General features: G+C 42.9%; 1 non-coding gene and 1 pseudogene across 1 annotated transcript; one reads left to right on the top strand and one right to left on the bottom strand.

The window, feature by feature from the left end:
* Positions 1 to 355: 355 nt before the first annotated feature.
* Positions 356 to 428, bottom strand: trnam-cau (transfer RNA methionine (anticodon CAU)). The gene has a single exon. It is a non-coding gene; the product is annotated as a tRNA-Met (tRNA).
* Positions 429 to 14,342: 13,914 nt separating this feature from the next.
* Positions 14,343 to 18,711, top strand: LOC141334811 (uncharacterized; annotated as a pseudogene).
* The last annotated feature ends 1,714 nt before the right edge of the window (positions 18,712 to 20,425 follow it).

The following is a 20,425-nucleotide window of genomic DNA, read 5'->3' as shown; positions in this document are numbered from 1 at the left end:
GTTTTGTTTATTTTTGGCACTAGGGGGCAGTAGAGCAGCACAAATATAACATCGTGTGCGCTCTTTCTAATTCAAACACATCCATAAAGACGCCTTTCACGTTCATAAAACGCTTACATCAAACCGTTTTTTTTTTCATGTCATATATAAATCATATAACGCTTCATATTACCAAAGCGTTTGTAGTTGAAAAGTCTGTAGATGAAGGTCGTGAAGTTTCTGTGTAATACACTCGGTACTATGTGAGTGACTTCATTTGCATCCCATACTACATACCTGTTGCAGCCAACAAAAATACGTCTTCACTGGTACGTGTATGTGAGTGTGTACTCGTCGTGTAATGACTAAAAACTTTTGCCCCGTGTGAGGCTCGAACTCACGACCTTCAGATTATGAGACTGACGCGCTGCCTACTGCGCCAACGAGGCCATGTGAGTTCTGCGTGCAGGGGCGTGTAATGTATTTTCTCACGTGACTATTGTGATTAAACTCTATTACATTCTGTTGTATTTACGGGCGTACAATATCTGGTTATATTTCAAACAATAATAGCAGCCGGAAGTCGTAAAATTGTGGCGGTCAAAAAAAGCATTATTAGTTCAGCTCGCTACCAAAAAAACGCTAACGTTACCAAGATTTAACCCAAGTGACCAATCACAGGCTCTGACCAATCTGTTACAAGGCATTCCGCCAATCAGAGGACTTCCCGGGGGCGTAGCATCTTCGCAGATTGAATTTAGTTTACAACAGGTAGCCAGTTTTCACAATTGTGACCCTCGAACTTTTTTTTTGTTGCACATAATCTAAAAGCTGAATAAATAAACTTTCCATCGATGTATGGTTTTTTAGGATGATTTGGCCGAGATACAACTATTTAAAAATCTGGAATCTGAGGGTGCAAAAAAGAATCAAGTTCTTAGCAGGGCATATTACTAATATTTTTTTATATATTTACGGTAGGAAATTTACAGCATATCTTCATGGAACATGATCTTTGCTTAATATCCTAATGATTTTTGGCATAAAAGAAAAATCAATAATTTTGACTTATACAATGTATTGTTGGCTATTGCTACAGACATACCTGTGCTACTTACGACTGGTCACTAATGATCATGATTATTGTGGTTGAATTTTTTTCTTTCTTAAGCCGTTTAAGTCTACTCAAATTTAAACAAGTTTAAAAGCAAGAGTAGGCTGGTTTTAGATGTTTTTTTTTTAGCAAGGAAATTGTAGAAAACAAACACAAAGTTATACAATTTGTATCTTTTTGTTTCTTGTACAGTTTCTTTTTCTTTTATCGAAAGTGGGCATTGTTTCCATTGAGAATAGGCTACACAAAACCTTAAATTAAACACCAAGGAGTAGTTTTTATTTTTATTTTTTACTTTTTTTCCGTCTTTTCTACTCCAAAAGGCCTGTGGTGGTTTATGAAAATCCACCTTATATTTGCCTTATGCACATTATATCCACCTTATTTTTCCCGTAAGAGTAGGCATGGCCATTTGTAAATTCTATAGGTCAGGCTTCCGGTCTCATCCGTGTCCAGCTATTTTTATCTGTACAAAACAGAGCATTTTGGTGCTTGATATTGCAAATTGGTGTGTCATACTATATTGTTTAATGTATTATCTTAATTATGAGCATACTGGTTTGTATTGCAAACAGCTTTACTGTTTACGACACATTGTTATTCTTCTCGTTATTTCCCTATAGCAGATAATGAACCGGAAGTCTCACTCATAGGCTTACTTCTGTGGATGTTGGCTTTGTTGTGAGTGTTATGCTATTTACAAGCATTGACGATTTTCAAACACTGGTTGATCAATTACATGAGACATTCCTTTTTATTAAGTTGTTGTGATCTAGCTGGGTTTGAATTATAAGTTTAAAGTGTGTAAATCAAGACAACAGCACCACAATAATCATTCCGTTTCAGCTCTGAGTTTATTGCACTCCACTGAACATCATTTAATGTATTTTGGACTCTTTGGTAATTTATTTTCTTCATAACTTTAAATATGTATTTGATTTCTATCTACTCATAAATATGGTTTATAGCAGGTGTTAACAGTGATTAACAACCATTACTAATGAAGGGCGGGGTCGGGTGGGGTTGCTATAAACCATAAAAGCTTATTTGGTTAGAAAGAATACCACCCAGCCCTCCTTTTGTCAATCACCGTGTCACACCCCCCACTACACACAACACACTACACCACACCGGTCATTTACGACTCTACCCGACCCCCCTGCACACCTACAGACCACTGCAGCCCGGCAGGGGGGGCAACTATACCGAATGTACGTGCTTTTACATACCACAGGGGGTCTGCACTTGAAGCTGAGTGCCAACTCGTACCGGTTAGGAGGTGAAGTACCACGGAATCGCAATAATGCCGCGAGGGAAACAGGTACACCATCCGCTGAACTTTAACTCTGTACTAAAGAGTCTTTTAGAACGCTTTTTTTCCAGATCGCTTTATGACGTCATATTCAGTCGTCTCGGAAGGCCGATTTTTTAGTTTACTTTTTTAATCTATACGAAATTTAAATGACTTACCGTTAACTGCTGACATGTTAGGCCATAAACACCAACATAAATAAATACCAAGAACACCTGCATACCTCGTGTTATAAGGGAATCATATTTAGCTATAAGAATAGGCCTATGTGGGTTCTCAGTCAGGTTAATTTTTATTAAAAGTTTATTCTTCTACTCTTTACTCTTTAAACTTTCAATTAACTATAGATTGTTTATAATTGTGACATAAACAAAGGATAAAACAAACAATTTCTGTATTTATTATTTTAATGTGATTTACATACAGTTTATGAACAAAAAGCTCCTCCAAAATATTGGGTGGCTGGCACACTACAAATAATGAATAGACTTAAAAACGTTAAATATTACTTCCAAGCATTTATACTGTCAGCAAAAGAGCTTGTGAATAGTCATTTAATGTGATTTACCTCAGAAAAGCCCACATTAACCTATATCATTTAACGCCACTGCATTAAACTAAATAAATGTATCTCTTTTATTTTGAGGAATGTTGGTAATGAAATAGTTTTGATTACCATTGATTTATATTGTGTGGACAGATCTTATACTGAAAAAAAGTCAGCACTCATGATTTGAATTCATCTTAATGGATCAGTCATTTATTAATTTAAAGGTTTATTTACATTTTAAATCAAATACTCAGTTTTAAGTCATGATACAATTAACCAACATCTGAATATGCTGAGCCTCTTATTTGGGCAGAATAAAATCCTTTATAAACACAACAAGTGCTAGAATGCCACATATCACTAGGATGCTGCCCATAGTGATGGCAGAATAAAAGGTTTTATCAGAGGACAGGGGCTTCTGTACCGGACCTTGCCTGCTTGTGGTATTCGTAGTGGTAGATTTGGTTTGACAGTTACCTCTACATGGGGATAAAGTCTTGTGTGACCGAGTTGTCGACTTGTCAGCAGTCTGTCTCTTTGGTGAAATTGTGTTTAAATCTTTTCTGGTGGATTTAATTGTCTTTAATACATTTGATTTTGTTGTTTTGCCTGTACCAGCTGTACTTAATTGATTTCCTACTGTTTTCGCTTGTTTTCCAGTGGCAGTTTGAATCATAGTTAGAAGATTTATTGTGGGACCATTTGAAGTTTTTATAGCTTGAGATTTTTGTGGTTTAGCTGTGTTTTCTTCACTTGTTTCAACTTTAGATGGCTCTGTCTCTGCTGTTTTTAGTCTTTTTATGAAGGTGCTTGGTGCTGGTTTTCCTTCAGTTAAATCTACTTTTGTTTCAGTCATAACCGCTGCTGTCCTGAATGTAATGTCAGGTCTAGGTTTGGTTGTTGCTTTATTTTCAGGCATGATTTTTAAAGTTTTCATTTTACTGGTAATGAAATGTGTTGCTCTGTCTGTCACTGGTTGTGGTATTGGAGTTGCACTCCTGATATCAGCTGTGGCTGTCCCTGATTCTTGTTTTGGTATGATGCTTATTTCTGCTGGTTTCTCAAATATTGTCACACCTGTTTCACTTTTATGTGTTTGTATGACATCACTATCAGTTATTCGCTCAAGTTCAGCTGTGTTTTGAACTGTATTTGTCAATGTTTCCACATTGGTGCTTTCTTCTATTTGTGTGCATGTGGTGACTGTTTCACCTGGAGTTGTTTCTGCTGTTTCTTGTGTTTCGGCCTTTTTTGTTCCAGGTAAAGTGTGTATCTTAACTTGCTCTATAGTCTTAGTTGAGAAGATTGTTTCCCCAGCTGCACTTGCTACTGCTGTCTCAGCTGTTGTTTGCAGAGAGGGTACAGCAGTAGCAACGGATGATGCTCTTGATACCACAGATGATCCAGATATCCTATTTACTGATGCAGTTCCAGGAATGTTTGTGATTATTTGTGCCTTCTTTGTGTTCAACACACCGTCTGTCACATCGAATGCTAATGTTGTCGTCTTTGCTTGAGCTGCATCTGAGTTGATTGTGAATGAATTTATGGACGACTTCATTCTAATCGCAGATCCTTGAAACCTAGAGATATATATTAAAAATCCCAGTAACAATTAAGAATTTTTACTAGACTAATAATTAATATATTTTTTTTAAAGGACTATAAACATTCGCACCTCATTATCCAAAATGCCACCATACTGATCACCCCTACATAAAGAACATAAAGAAGTTATAAACTGGCCAGTTAAGATGTAACAGGTACTGATGGATCTTTATCTTTTGATATTCCATGAAGCCACCAACCTGCAGAGATGAACAGCACACAGACATATTTCGCAGACATCTTCTCTATCTCTCTTTCTTTGTGTGGCCTGTGTGGGACATGAAAATAACTCCCACAATTAGTCTTTCCAAAATTTAAAGGTGACATATCATGAAAACCAGACTTTTTCTGTTTTTAAGTGCTATAATCGGGTCCCCGGTGCATCTACCAACCCGGAAAACGGGAAAAAGAACAACCCAGTAAATTTTTTTTTTGGTAAGCCTTTCTCTGCAAGCATGTGAAAAAACAAGCCGCTCAGATTTCGCTCCGCCGTAACGTAGAAAGGGGATCTTATTATAATAATATGCCCCTTAATCAGCGCGTTTCCACCCATGGTGCCGTCATTTTGTTTTCTCAAGCAAAAACGGTATACCAGTTCTAATGCCATGGTAAAAGTTTAAACAAAGCATGCTAACTGTTCTGTTTTTGGCTGCACAGACAAGCACAGAACATTATTTAGAGTCCCAGACTCAGAGGAGACTAAAGAGCAGTGGATTTGTAAATTTATTTACTGTATATTACCAGTGGCGGCTGTTGGCGGGGGTCAAATTAATGTCCAATTAAAGGGGCTAAATGCAACTTTTTCCCCAAAATAAACATAATAGCCTTTTTATTTGACCATTTATGACTCAAACATCTCCTGATGAGCATACGGACACCTTGTCAGCTCACAGTGGGTGCACCTATAAGCCTGTATCCTATTTTTCCTATTTTCTGTCGGGTCGGATTTTTCGAGCGCTGTCAGCGGATGTGACGTCAAGCGCGTTCATGTTAAACGTTTCAGATCACTCTGCCCCCACCGCTAGTCAGCAATTAGCCTACACTCGCAAGCAGTGCAATGGATTGTGCGAATACACAGAAGAGACCCAGGACAACTCTGACACAAAAACAGTAACTCCACAGAAGACTAAAAAAGTTAAACCCCTGACAAGTGCCCGAAAAAGATCGAAGATTGAGAGCGACCGGCGCCGAGCAAGGACTAGAGTGAACATCGGCTTCGCATTTGAGCCTTGGAGGGAGCTTAGATCTGTGTCATTTTGTGACACGTTATCTTCATTTTATGTTACGATTTATAAAACACTCACACTATTCTAAACAAACACTGAAATATACAAACACTATTACTATATAACTCCGAAGCACTACTGTGCATTTTGTTGTGTCATATATATTGCAAACAAACTTAGTTTCTCAAACAATATATGTATTTGACTGTTCTTACCTCTGTAAACATAATGTTGACTTCTTTGCAGCGGATGACTTGTGAAGTGTGCACGTACGAGCGCGCGCTGCGAGAGCGAGCAGAAAGGAAGAGCAGTTCCGTTTTTTGGCCACAGGTGTCAGTCGCGAGTTTAAATTTCAGAAAATTGCATATAGCCCCTTTAAAGAAGTAACACTATATTATTTATCTATTTAATATTGTGCATACAATAATACTTACTTAAAGACTCATAATTTACTTGAAAAGAGACATGTCGATTGTGTAACTGAATCATCTACACAAGCCATTGTGCTTGGACCCCGACGATCACCTCAAGTTAAACTGCATTGTTTCAGTTACTAGTCTGTGTCATTGCCCACAACGCTTCGGTGACAGGACTTTAAAATAACAAACAGGGAAAACGATAAAAGGCATGACTATCATTGCATCTAGCGAGTAAACTCCATCCAAGCTCCATGATCCATATTTTTATAATTTTTTTTTTCATTTGAACGGCTTGTGAAAGGTTTTTTTAAAAGATAAAATCGAATTTACTTTCATCTGTGAAAAGATATTGTGCATATTTGATAGCCGAGAACGGTCCAATCACATGAGTCCAAAATATATAACAATATATAACAATATTGATTGGCTAAGATCTTATGTGCTCAGCACCCCGAGGATATTCTGAAACAAGCCAATTAGAGCTCACCCTCAAGTCATGTGCGTTTCAAAAATACAGACCTAGTAGACACCATAGACTGTAAAAAATATGGACGTAGTGTCCGTGACGTCACCTGTAGGTTTCTGAAGAGCAATTTTGAAGCTCATAGTGGGTGGGATTTGGCCGTCGCCATCTTGGAATCGCGTCATCGCGCGTCACACTCGGATAATCGAAAATGGGCAAAGAGGCGGGACGTGGGTGGAGCTGGTTGCTGAAACCACGCTCGCCTAGTGCGACAGTGGTGACAACATCGGCAATCTGCATGTCACTCAAGTGGCCACGCCCTTAATTATGCAGAACTTTAAGACTTAAAATAACTTAAACGGATGAGTTATAAAAAAAATCACCCCCCTCACAGTTGACATGAAGAGCGAAATTAGCTATATAGACCAAAGCCACTTTTTGGACCAGGCTGTAAACATTTTTTTTTTCTGCTGTAAAGTTAGGCATTTTAACATGGAGCGTCTATGTGATTGACTCCCTTTTGCAGCCAGTCTCCAGCGGCCAGTCGATGAATTGCAGTTTAAGCCACTTCCATGTTGGTTTCAATAGAGAGAGTGGGAGGTTGCTGCTTGGTAAACACCCATTGGGACGGCGCCCCGCACACACAAACAAACAATAAAACAGTTTTGGTTTTGATTTTTTTTTTGTTTAATAAGTGCTAACATGACTACCAGTCGAATAGTATGACTAAATTATGAAATTTTGTGATAATTTTGCAATTTGTATTAAACATATTTTTAACATGTTGAAGTAGTCTTCTTCCTTGGCTAACTTGATGGCCCGGTGCCCTAGCTCCCCCTATTGACCAGCCGCCACTGTATATTACGCTGCTTCCACACATATCTAATATAAACATGCAATTTCTTTCCCTACTGTTTACCTTCACAGACATAGCCGACATAACTCATGTGTTTTTAACATAAACTTGTGTGTATTTAACAGTTTAAGCTTAATATGACACGGGCACTTCAGATGCACTCAAAAAAAACTTATATCAGAAGTTTAAACTAATGATGGTTTAAAACACATTTTCAGTGCGATAGACATGATAATCAAAAACCAAACTGATGTATTTGAGAGTATTTGAAGTACGAGCTTTAAAGGCATGCATCTACTGTAAGGAACGAGCTGTAAAGGCTTTCTAAAAAAGGGGGCAACAGCAGCATATTTGCATTTAAAGAGGCATGCATGAAAACAGCATGTTTCTGCTTCAACTCAAAATAAGCATTTTCAAAATTATATAATAAATAACCTGTAGGGTATTTTAAGCAGAAACTTCTGGGGACACCTGAGACTTATAAAACAGTTTCAAAAAAGGGGGCATAATAGGTCTCTTATAAGAATGATTTTTTTTCTTTAGTGAGTGAGTTACTAAACTATAGTTACTGATAAGTGATAGAAGAATGTATTTTTAAAGACTTTTCTTAAATTAAGCTTAACATTTTTGATTTAAATTATATCATATCCAGTGCAAACACACCAATAACATTTGTTGATTTTGAAAAGATTTTTTTTTTTTTATATTTCCTTCCAGATTTGAAAAAAAAAGGTCAAGGATTCAACATATATCAGACATTTTTGCACATATTAATGATGGGTATTCAGTATGAATTCAAGTATACCGATTAGCCCTAAACAGCGTAATATGCCCTAAAAGTCTTAGAATTTGATTTACACATCCTGTCAAAAACCCATTGTTTCCTTTATATATTCTTACAGTTCAGATTGTATGATTTCTGTAAAAGCTATTTGTTAATTCATTATGGACAATGTACCATATGTTAAATCCCCTCTATCACAAAACAGCCTTTCAACATTTGAACACCACTCAAACCACAAATAGCATAGCTTCTTATAAAATCACACATTTATAACAGTGCTAACAATGAAACATAATAATTAATAAACATATTTACCCGTTGGACTATGCAAGAAGAACTGAGCAACGTCTCCAAAGGTCTCCTGTGACACTGAACATTAGGACTCATGCATCTCATTTGATTTGCATGTTAAATAGAAGTATCAAGGCACTTTGTCCTCTAAGAACATAGAATATGCATGTGACTGTTTGACTGCTGCTGCTCTCTTATTTATCCTTAAGTCCTTATTTGTAGTTAGATGTCAGATTGTAGCCAGATGATCTTAATGTAAAGTGACTCGCAGTAGACTAATTACAGAGACAGTTTGTGTGGAAACACCTGGGGTTTGGTGCCTTGCTCAAGGACACAGTGATGACAAAGCAAGATTCTGATCTCTATATTTCACCAATTCTTGATGTGGGAGGCAATATAAAATACCATGGAGACTCAGATACATAACAGCATTATAGCCACTTGGCGAAAATTGTGTATTTGGACTCAGAGGCTGTGTTCAGTAAACAAGGTCATTATGTTCCACTGCTCTAAATCAGTTTAGCCGCTCGGGGGAGCCATCGCCACGAGCCACCGCCAACCATGACTGAGTGCTGCGCCATGTGATGATATTGTTAGAGAAAAAAAAAGATGATACTCATAATGAAATGAGATATTTAAGATTATTTAAGTTATTAGTTTCCTTTCTAATTTATCCTTCCATTCATCAGCCTCCGCATCCCACTTGTCACCTATAGCTTTCTCTTTTTGTCATCCCTGAGCATAGCATGTGATTAGATCTACTGTGAGTCATTCCTCAGCTCAGAAATACTTTTTCTTTTGTTTCATTGTGCAGTATGACTCACAGTCCTTAATCGGCTATGTAGAAAAGAGCCTCAGTTTGACAATCTGTTTATCTACTCAGCTGAACTCCACTTGTATCTCTGGTTGATGGTAGGCATTTACTGTCATTCAGTGGGATTGTGGTCATTCGTTTCGGAATTATCCTCTGTGTGTCTGTGTGTGATTATTTTACTGGCTGCTGTCAGGAACCAGCCCACAACAGACATTATGTTTTCAACCTGCTCAGAGCTACAAAATTAAAGGAGACCTATTTTGTCCCTTTTTATAATATGTAATATAAAACCCAGATGTCCCCAGAGTGTGTCTGTGAAGTTTCAGCTTAAAATACCCCACATATCATTTATTGTATCATTTTGAAAATGCCTATTTTGAATGGAAGCAGTAACAGGCTGTTTTCATGCATGCCTCTTTAAATGCAAATGAGCTGCTGCTCCCCCATTCCAGAATAGGTCTGTGACTTTACAGCTCATACCTCAGATATTCTGCCAAAAAACATCAGTTTGGTTTTGATTATCATGACTATCATGCTGAAATCATGTGTTTTAAAGCCATATCAGTTTAAACTTCTGATATGCGTTGTTCTTAGCGCACACACATTCGAAGCACATGTACAGAAAAGAAGCTGTCTTTGATGTCTTATTGTGCTTGAACTGTCAAATACACACCAGATTATGTTAAAAACACATTGGTTAAAAAAACAGTTATGTCTGCGAAGGTAAACTGCTGGGAAATAAATCGCATGTTTATATTAGATCTGTTTGGCAGCACCGTAATATACGGTAAATAAATCAATAAAACCACTGCTTTGAGGCTGGGACTCTAAATAGTGTTCTGTGCACATCTGTGCAGGCAAAGACAGAACAGTTAGCATGCTTGGCTCGAACTTTTGCCATGGCATACTTGCGAAAACAAAATGGCGGCACCATGGGTGGAAATTTATAGATTAAGGGGCTGTAATATTTATAATAACATCCCCTTTCTACATTCCTCATGCCTTCCAAAAAATTACGGGGTTGTTTTTTACCCCTTTACTGGGTTGGTAGATGCACAATTTTCATGATATGGTACCTTTAAGAGTGTGAATGTGTTGAATTTGTGCATAAATTTGTGTTTTAAAACAATTTGTTAGATTGAATGATTCAGTGACTCACTGTGTATACTACATTTGATAAGTATGTTCTATACTGTATACATGTGTGTATGAATGCACTCTGGACATATTACTGGACATTAGCCTGGGTTCTTCCATGCTGCCTTGCGCGCAGCGCGATTTTATTCACGCTGCTAGGCAGCCTGGAGTCCATGGACCAAATTTTCACCTCAGATAGGGAACCAATCACAGAACGGGGAGGGAGCAGTAAGACGATGACGCCTTCTATGCGACTCACCAAAGCAGTTTGTTTATAACTATGGATCCAGCATGGCAGCAGACGCGAAGTTATCTTTCGATGAAGCCTTAGGGCGTGTTCACACTTCCCGTCTTTTTTGACGAAAAAGTTGACAAGGGCGTTTTTTTAGTTGCAAAAAAATCTGGAAGCGTTGCAGCAGAGGGCGTCTTTTTGTTGCTATAACAACAGCTGCAACAGTAGCCTATGTGTGGTGCAGAAATGTCGATAAAAAAGGAAGCTGGCTCTTTTCTTTTTTTATTTGATGGGACAGTATTTAGACAGAAAGCGAAGTGGGAGAGAGAGAGAGCGGGGGACGGGATCGGGAAAGGTCTGCGAGCCGGGACTCGAAAAAGGGACACCCGAAGCGCAACGGCGCTACTGTACAAGTCGATGTGCGGCTCAAGAAGCTAGAAATGCTGCACGTCGGTTTTTGAAGTTAACGGGAGGCAAATCCGGTTCACAACAATAAAATAAAAGTCTATATAACGGCACCTTTCCCATTTTTTCTTGTTGTTATGGAAACGAAAGGTCTAGCAACTCGCTTGTCATTGGTCAGCTGTCAAAAAAGCGCTTGACGTAGGACGTTTACTTTAGAAAAGTTCAACTAACGCCGGCGGTGGCGTTTAAAAAAAGCGCTCAGGGCTTTTTTGAAAAGACGGTTTACTGCATAGGGTTATAATGTAAAACAGACGCTGGCAGTTAAAAAAAAGACGCTAAGTGTGAACACGGCCTTAGATAGTGTTCTAAGTAGTTTAGAATGCAAGTTCTACATACGTCATCCGGTATAATTGAAACGATTGGCTATGAGGTACGCACAGGCGCATTTGATAGACATTCGTAACGCCCAATAAACAACTTTGGACATTCGTAAACCACGCCTCAAATACGAGAAAATGAACATGTGGTTCCCAGACCGTTGTCGTTGGCGTGGTTTGGCGTTAGCCAGGCTAACTGGACATCCTCCATGCTGGCAAAAACAAATGTGCTGTGTGTAATTTTTTGACTGTTCTTAAGCATAAAATTACCATAATATGTTTTCAGATATTTAGGAAACATGCTAAGTTCTAGGGCTGCACAGTAAATCGAAACAAAATCGCAATTGCGATTATGGAGAATTGGCGATTAGGCGATTGTCATGCATATCTTTCAATGAAGCACGGTTCTGTGATCAGCAGTAAATCTCCACCTGAAGGCCAGAGGGCACTCTCACGCAGAAACTCCAAATACGGCCGCAGAAAAAAAAATGAAAATGCCTATCACTGCAGCTGAATAAACAGAAGATTTAACTGCTTTCATTAATTCAGCGTGACTAATAAACACATGACTACGACAATGTATAGTTTATCAAAGTTCTTCTTATTATAATTTACTTATAATACAATATATAATAATGCAGTATCGCTGCAATACCTTTATTACTAAATAAAATACTATGAATACTATGCGTGCCTTATTCTGTGAAAAAAGCCACATCATCTCACAGAAGGATTTATTTCAAACACTCGACTGATGTTATAAGTGATGTTTTATTAAACTAGTTTCGGGAGGAGCTCGCGCAGATAATTAACACGGCCAATACACCATTAGTAATCAGTCTCCCTATCTAATCAACACAGGGTAAATCCCTATAAATAACACAACAATCCTACCTTCCTCATCTCTTGTCTCGTCAAGCAATGGCTCACCCAAGCAACACGAATCTGTCAGAGATCGACCTCCACCCAGAGGACAACGCGTTCGAAGCGGCACCGGATCCTCCAGCATCCCCCGCCGCAACGCAAGCCACCACCGCCCAGCAGGATCATCCAACAGAGTCCGCGGCCGCAGGCCCTCTCGCACCGCCGCCATTTACACCCGCCGACGCCAAGCCACGCCATCACCGGCACCTCCCAGGCGTCAGCCATCTTCCCCGGCGTCCTCCTTCGCCTCAGCCCTGTCTTCAGTCCCAGCTACAGGGAAATGGACCGTAGCTGGACTGCGGCAAACGCTCACCAGCGCCGGCGTCATCATCCCGCGCCGAGCTACCAAAGCGGATCTTCTGGATCTGCACGCTTCCCTTCAACTGGGAGAACCTTCCAGTTGCACCCCTCCAACCAAGGCGGACAGAACGAGCAAACGCCGTTCAACCCCTTACGCTCGACCAGACCAATCCGCTAGTCCCGCAGTAACGGACTCCCGGCCAGAGCGCGCCAGGAGACCGTCTGCGAGTTTGGGACGAGCCCCGGTCGGCGAGGCCGCCAGACCTCCCCCACTTCCGTGTTCAGCCGAACACCAGGCCGCCACCCACGGCCTCAAGAGTCACTCCGCGGCTTTTTCAAGTCGCCGCATCAGCGCGAGCTCACTGCCACAAACGGCAATTCCCCACACACAGCCCGTGCCCCATCACACTCCCCTTGCCTTCCCATGGCCGACAGCGCCGCCATCTCACTCCAACGCGAGTAACACTCCACCAACGGCGCAAACCCCAGCGCCCGCCATCCCTCCCCTCTTCCCTCCTTCGTCCTTTACAGGTTTTGCGTCCGGCACGTGCGCGCCGCCGCTCACGACGCAAGCCCCCGCCCCCCTCCTCCCCTCTCTGTCATCAGTCCCAGGAGTCGCTCTAAGCACAAACATGCTTCCACAAACAATACCGGCCGGCAGCCTGTTTTTCATCCGCCCAAACCCGCTCCCCCTTCTCACTCGCTTCTGCAACACCCCTGCCCATTCCCCCTAATGCCTTAGCCCTAGAACCACCTACCGTACCCATTGCCATCAGGAACCAGATCCTTTCAGGTGCGGACGTAGATCTTTTTTCACTCCTCTCTCCTATATCACACACTTCTTCTGATCGCCAAATTAATTGCGGCGATTTTTCAGTCACCTTAAAAAATTCAAACCACAATCCATCACGCATTTTGTCTTTCGCTGAATTCACCATTGCTTTCACTCACTATGCAGAAGTCATTTGCACTGCCTTTCCCCACAGGAGACGCGAGCTCAGTGACTACCTCGCCATAATCGCTGAGCTCGCTTTGTCATACGGGGGATCTCACTTTTATACTTACCACAAGCTTTTTTCAGCTAAATGCGCCATCCGGGTCGCCCAATGGAACCAGTGCCCTTACTGGGGAGCTCTGGACCCCGAACTCCACAGTAGGGTGTTTTTAGGCTGCCGAAACATCACGTGCGCAGTCTGTCGCTCATTTTCCCACTCCACCGCCACTTGCCCATTTGTCAACCCATCCATCCCCCCCCGCCCCGAACCTTCTCAGCCTAAATCTACCAGCTACGTCCCACGCCTCATGGATACCCTCGCCACCCCCACCCCCTCATTTCGCCGCCGCCCCCCCCCTCCCTCCACTGACAGCCAGGTGTGCACCAGTTTTAACAACGGCAGGTGCACAAGGCAGCACTGCCGGTACATGCACGTGTGTAATTTTTGTGGCGGTGCACATGCACGCCTAATTTGCCCTGTACAAAAAGCTGCAAATAAAAATTCCAAATCCTATTTATCGACTCCTGTAAATGTTTTTCGTTTGTCCAAAGAATTGATGCATCACCCTGACTCTCAGTTTACAGATTACATCCTAACAGGTCTCTCACACGGCTTTCATCCTGGCGTCGAAAGTCTCCCTTCCGAAAGCCTCATTTGCCCCAATCTCCAGTCTGCTCTGGCCGAACCCAAATCAGTCGACCTCTTAATCAAAAAAGAATTAGAGGCAAATTTCATGATTGGTCCTTTCTCCGTCCCTCCCTTCAGCGTTTTTCGGGTTAGCCCCATCGGCATTGCTACCAGAAAATTTTCAGGTAAAAAACGGCTAATTATCGATCTATCATCCCCGCATAATTCCCCGTTTCCAAGCATTAACAGCCTCATCCCGCTCGATGAATTCGCTCTCAACTATCACGACATCGACCAAGCCATTTCCCTGATTAAAAAATACCATTCCTGGTCCATCTATTGGACGACTTCTTGATCATCTCCCCCCCAACTCCCCCCCAGCCGCACATCTTACGACTACCCAAAAGCTTTTCGCAGAGCTCGGGATTCCCCTCGCCCAAGACAAAACCCTAGGCCCCAGCACTTCCATCGAATTTTTGGGCATCAACTTAGATTCCCAAAAATTCCAGGCCTCTCTACCCAAAGAGAAAATCGATAGAACGATACTGGTGACTTCATCTCTCCTAACCAATCCAAGCTGTTCTAAGCTCGAGCTTCTATCCGTTTTAGGCCATCTAAATTTTGCAATGCGCATCATCCCGCAAGGCCGCCCCTTCATCTCCCATCTCCTCTCGCTCGCATCCTCCGCACACGCCCTAGAGGATCAATTATCCCTAACTGACCCATGCCGCAACGAACTTCATCTATGGATTTCTTTCCTTAAAGGGTTATGAAACCCCAGGCAACTTTTTCTGAGATTTTAGCAGAAGTGTTTGTGTTGCACATCATAGAAAGCAACGTTGGCATCTGTTAATATTAATTGTTAGAAATAACTGGTTAATTTTGAGCTTTTTTGTGCTATTTTCATCTTCCGGGTTTAAAATCTACATTGTCCTGACGTCACCTTTTGTGACGCGGCGATGGACTATAGTACATCGATGACGCGTCGGTGTCTCATAAATATTCATGCTGCTGCGTGTTCTTATCCTATGAGAAGTCGATTTCGCTTAATTATTCACGACAGCACGTGCTGATTTGCTGTGGCAGGCGCTTCAGTCTCAGTCTATGAGATCGCCCAGAGCCGTTTGTTTCTCTATGGCTCTGAGATCGCTTACATTAACTAGGGTTGTTCCGATTCCGATACTAGTATCGGAAATGCCGCCGATACCACAAAAAAATCTAGCATCGGAATCGGCGAGTACTTGAATCCACGTACCGATCCGATACCATTTTCTTAAAATATGTTATTCCCGCTAGCAAATCAGAAGCCAGTTCTTCTTCGCAGCTCAGAATGCAAACAGTGTTGCCACAAGCAACCACTGTTTAGAGCAGCGAAGAAGAAATACAAATGTGCTAGCAGTTTGTCCGCTAAAACGGCGGCATGTCTCATATGTAGGGCTTTATGATTTCTGCGATGCGGAAAACACGGACTCGCGGAATCCAGTCAAAATGGAACTTACAGTTTAACGCGGAACGTCACGGAATTTGTCAAAGTTTGATGCATTAATCAAAGGTAGTTCATTACACTTAAATCAAATCGTTATATGGACTAATATTAAGCCAAAAACCGACTGTTTAAATATGAATTAATGCGTGGTTCTGTGTTAATGAATTGTACAGGCGCGTGGTTTGTTTACTCCTTGTACTGAAGCGCGCGGGACACTTGAGGTAATATTAAAGGGCTCCAGACTGTGACCAATTTTTCTGCCAGTGTTACTAATTTTCGTGAGCGGTCACACTGGCGCGACCACCGCGTTGTTCAACTCATAAGCTCTGCCATTTCTGTCTCAGATGAGAAACATAAAATGGCATGCGAAACGAAAGTGAAACTAACACGACACGTTTGAGCTGCTCAGCGCTGACCGTTTATCAGCTTGGACTGCAATGCAAACAAACTTGCACAAACCCCGAACAGCTTTATTCGGGAGCCAGTGAGGAGCATTTGAAAATGCCGCACAATGAATAAGGTTGCTGCGAGATCTAGTGAGAATCTTTCAAATTCTGGCCAAAATTCTCTGTTATAAACAGGGCTGATGTACGTCAGAAAACCAGATTAGTAATACTAACTATATGAAAAAATATTACTGTCAAATGTATGTCATATAATAAAAATACTCTAGTTCACTGTATATGTCATATAATAAAAGTTCAATGTATGTCATATAATAAAAATACTCTAGTTCACTGTATATATCACTGTATATTTGTTTTATTAAGGAATAAGTCTGAAGCACACAATAAAATAATTTATTAGTATTATCTACAGCTGATATACAATTACACACCCAGGTATCGGATTAGTACTCGGTATCGGCCGATACCCCGAGCCCAGGTATCGGAATCGGTATCGGGAAGGAAAAAAGGGTATCGGAACATCTCTAACATTAACTGAGAGGAACGTTCATGAGTGAAAGAGTCTGGCACACGCGATTCATTCACAAAGTAAGTGTAAGCGGTTTTTCTTTGACGCAACCCATCAAAAGGCTTATATAAACGTGCCAAAATAAGCCTTAACAGTTATTAGTGGTTCAACAGTGTGTTCATATATAGGTTTTCGATGCATAGTGCAAAAGGATGTACATTTATTTGTGTTTTAAACTCGTGGGGAGCGAAATGAAACTGTCTGAACCCAAAGTTGTCTGTGTGGTCTCTCTCCCCGATCTCCCCTCTCTTCTCCATGCAGCGCTGTGAGCGCGCCACGCCCACTTCTGGAGCATTTTTCAAAACTTTGGTGAGAGTAGCCAATGCTGAAACGGGGGTTTCGTAACCCTTTAAACAATGGAACGGATTATCCTTCTTCTATAATAACTCGATTTCTTCCCCAATCGATATCCAACTGTTTACAGACGCTGCCCCCTCCATAGGTTTCGGTGGGTTTTTCCAAGGCCGCTGGTTCGCTTCCACATGGCCCCCCCAGCTAGCCGATCTGCCGCTCCAGCTAGCATCCTCAGCGCTATTCAAACTTTATCCCTTAGTCGTGGCAGCCTTTCTATGGGGTAAAGAATGGTCCGCCACTAGCATCCTCGTCCACTGCGACAACGAAGCTACTGTGCATTGTGTCAACAAGGGCCGCTCCCACTCTCCCACCCTTATGCCTTTGTTAAGACGCCTAATTTGGATTTCGGCTTGTGACCAATTCATTATCACTGCAAAACACATCCCTGGGTCAAAAAATCAAATAGCTGACTCTCTTTCTCGTTTCTCCTTTCAGAAATTCAGATCCTTGGCACCAGAGGCGGACCCGCTCCCGACCCCAGTACCTCCCTATTCAGAGCTGATATTCCCATGAACCACCCCCTGAGACCTCTCCTGGAAGCTTCCCTCAATTCCATTCTCCAGTCCGTTTCCCCCAGAACCCTCCAGCTAACAGCTTGGAAGTGTTTTAAAACATTCCACATAGCCTACAAGCTGCCGTTTCCCGACTTCTCATTACTAGCCATTACCTCCTTCATCTCCTATCTCAACACCATCAAAAACCTCCAAGTCAGCTCCATCAAAGGATACCTTAGCGGGATCCAATTTTTCCATAAACTCGCATACGGCTCACCTTCAGCTCAAATTACTAATTCCCAGACTGCCCTACTCATCAAGGGCATACAAAAAACCCACCCCACCCGCCCAGATACCCGCCAACCTATAACACTAAAAATACTAACCAAATGTATCTCCATCCTCCGCAAAGGCTACCAATCCATCCACACCGCCCGTACACTAGACGCCATGTTCATCCTGGCTTTCTTTGGCTTCCTCAGATGCTCCGAGCTCACCATAACATCCAACTTTAACCCAGCCATCCACCCAACTGTCTCCGATCTAGCAGCATCAGGTAACGAAGCCATCTCTTACTTCATAAAACAAAGCAAAACAGACCAGTTAAAGCGAGGCCATTTTGTGTACAAAAAAAAAAAAATCTCCAGTCACCCATTCAACCTTTCCAAACCCTCCTAGCCTTCCTCCAGCTCAGGAAATCACAAGCAAAAAACCCTTCCGACCCCCTTTTTACAGACGACTTCAACCGTCCTGTCACCCGTTTCTGGTTTCAGAAACATCTCAAGTCTGTCATACGCCTTTCCGGCACCCCCGCCGATAATTTCTCCAGCCATTCATTTCGAATCGGCGCAGCAACAACAGCAGCACAAAAAGGCCTCTCACAACAGCAAATCCAAACTCTTGGACGCTGGTCGTCAGAAGCTTTCAAAAGCTACATTCGATCCGACCGCTCCCACATTAAAGAAGCCCACCAGACCCTAATCAGCTAAAGCATCTATCCCTTTCCATCCCTTTCCACCCGCACTATCCACACAGCCCCTCGCCAACAATCCCATAGTACCCTCTTTTAGTTGATCTTCAAACCTTTCCTTCACATCCCGCCACAGCAACGTCCACTCCCGCAGGAGCTTTAACCAATTTACTCTCAGCCACCGCAGCTCCGCTACCAATAATTCCCCGCTGATTTCAGCACCGCCAGTTCCCACTGAAGTCCCTAGCCTTATTCCCACACTGCAGCCGCAGCGTTCGCTCCCGCTAGAGCCCCCCCTTTTCTTCTTAACCTCCCTCTGCCGCAGCAGAGCCTGCTTCTGCAAAAGCCTCTACCCCTTTCCCCTACACCGCAACGTCAGCTCCTTCAGGAGCCTTAGCCTTCTCCCCACTCTGGACTAGCAGCGTTCGCTCCCATCTCTATTTATAACCGCCCTCTGCCGCAGCAGAGCCCGCTTCTGCAAAAGCCCATAGCACCCCCCCCCACCCCCACCGCAGTCTTAGCTCCCGCAGGAGCCCCTAGCCTTCTTCCAACATTATAGCAGCAGCGTTCGCTCCCGTCGGAGCCTCCATTCATAAACCTCCCTCTGCCGCAGCAGAGGCCACTTCCGCAGAAGCATGTAGCTTTCTTCCAACATTACAGAAGCAAAGTTCGCTCCCGTCGGAGCCTCTATTTATAAACTTCCCTCTGCCACAGCAGAGCCCGCTTCCGCAGAAGCATTTAGCTGATTTTTCCCGCACAGCAGAGTCAGCTCCTTCAGAAGCCCTTAGCCTTCTTCCCACTCTGTACTAGCAGCATTCGCTGCCGCCGGAACCTCTATATTTTAACCCCATCTGCCGCAGCAGAGCTCGCTTCCGCAGAAGCCTCTAGTCCTCTCCGCACCGCAGTGGCAACATCCGCAGGAGACCTTAGCCTTCCAACATTTCAGCAGCAGAGCTCGCTCCCGCCGGAGCCTCTATTCACAAACCTCCCCCTGCCACAGCAGAGCCCGCTTCCGCAGAAGCCTCTAGCCCTCCTCCCTGCACCGCAGTGCCAGCTCCCGTAAGAGCCCCTAGTCTCATTCCAACATTTCATGACCTTTCTCACACGCAGCAGCAGCTTTCACTCCCGCTGGAGCCTCAATTTACAACTTTCCTCTGCCACAGCAGAGCCCGCTTCCGCAGAAGCCTCTAACCATCATCCCTACACCGCAGTGCCAGCTCCCGCAGGAGCCCTCAGCTTTCTTCCACACTGCAGCAGCAGCGTCCGCTCCCGCTGGAGCCTCTACTAATAAACTCCCTCTCCCGCAGGAGCCCCATCCATTTTCAAAAGTGCCCCACTGCCGCAGCAGTCGCCTTTCCTTAGGAGTTGTCCTATTTTACCCCAGCAGCACCTGCCGGAGCTCCTCCCTCATCTCCATCACGCACCAACGCCCGCAACTACAGCGAACGTCCAGCATCCCTTATGTCCAAGCCTTCTTTGGGGTGCCGTTTTGGCTGCTGTCCTGCAAGTAATTACTAGCCTTTTGGGGAGCGCTTATAGGGTTCGGGCCAGTGCTGAGCTCGGACCCCTCCCCCTGGGCGGGGGAGAGCCCCGGGCTCGGGAATTACCACCTAGCTCGAGGCCCTCTCCCGGACAGCACGCCAAACACGCACAACCTTTCGCTCAGTTTATTATCTGTAAGAGGGAACTCGTGAAAGTGAGTTTGGAGTAAAAAAGTTATTAAATGTGTTTTT

Source organism: Garra rufa, chromosome 5, assembly GCF_049309525.1.
Source record: "Garra rufa chromosome 5, GarRuf1.0, whole genome shotgun sequence".
Taxonomy (NCBI): domain Eukaryota; kingdom Metazoa; phylum Chordata; class Actinopteri; order Cypriniformes; family Cyprinidae; genus Garra; species Garra rufa.
The sequence above is the reverse complement of the archived record's forward strand: the minus strand, read 5'-3'. Positions and strand labels throughout refer to the sequence as shown.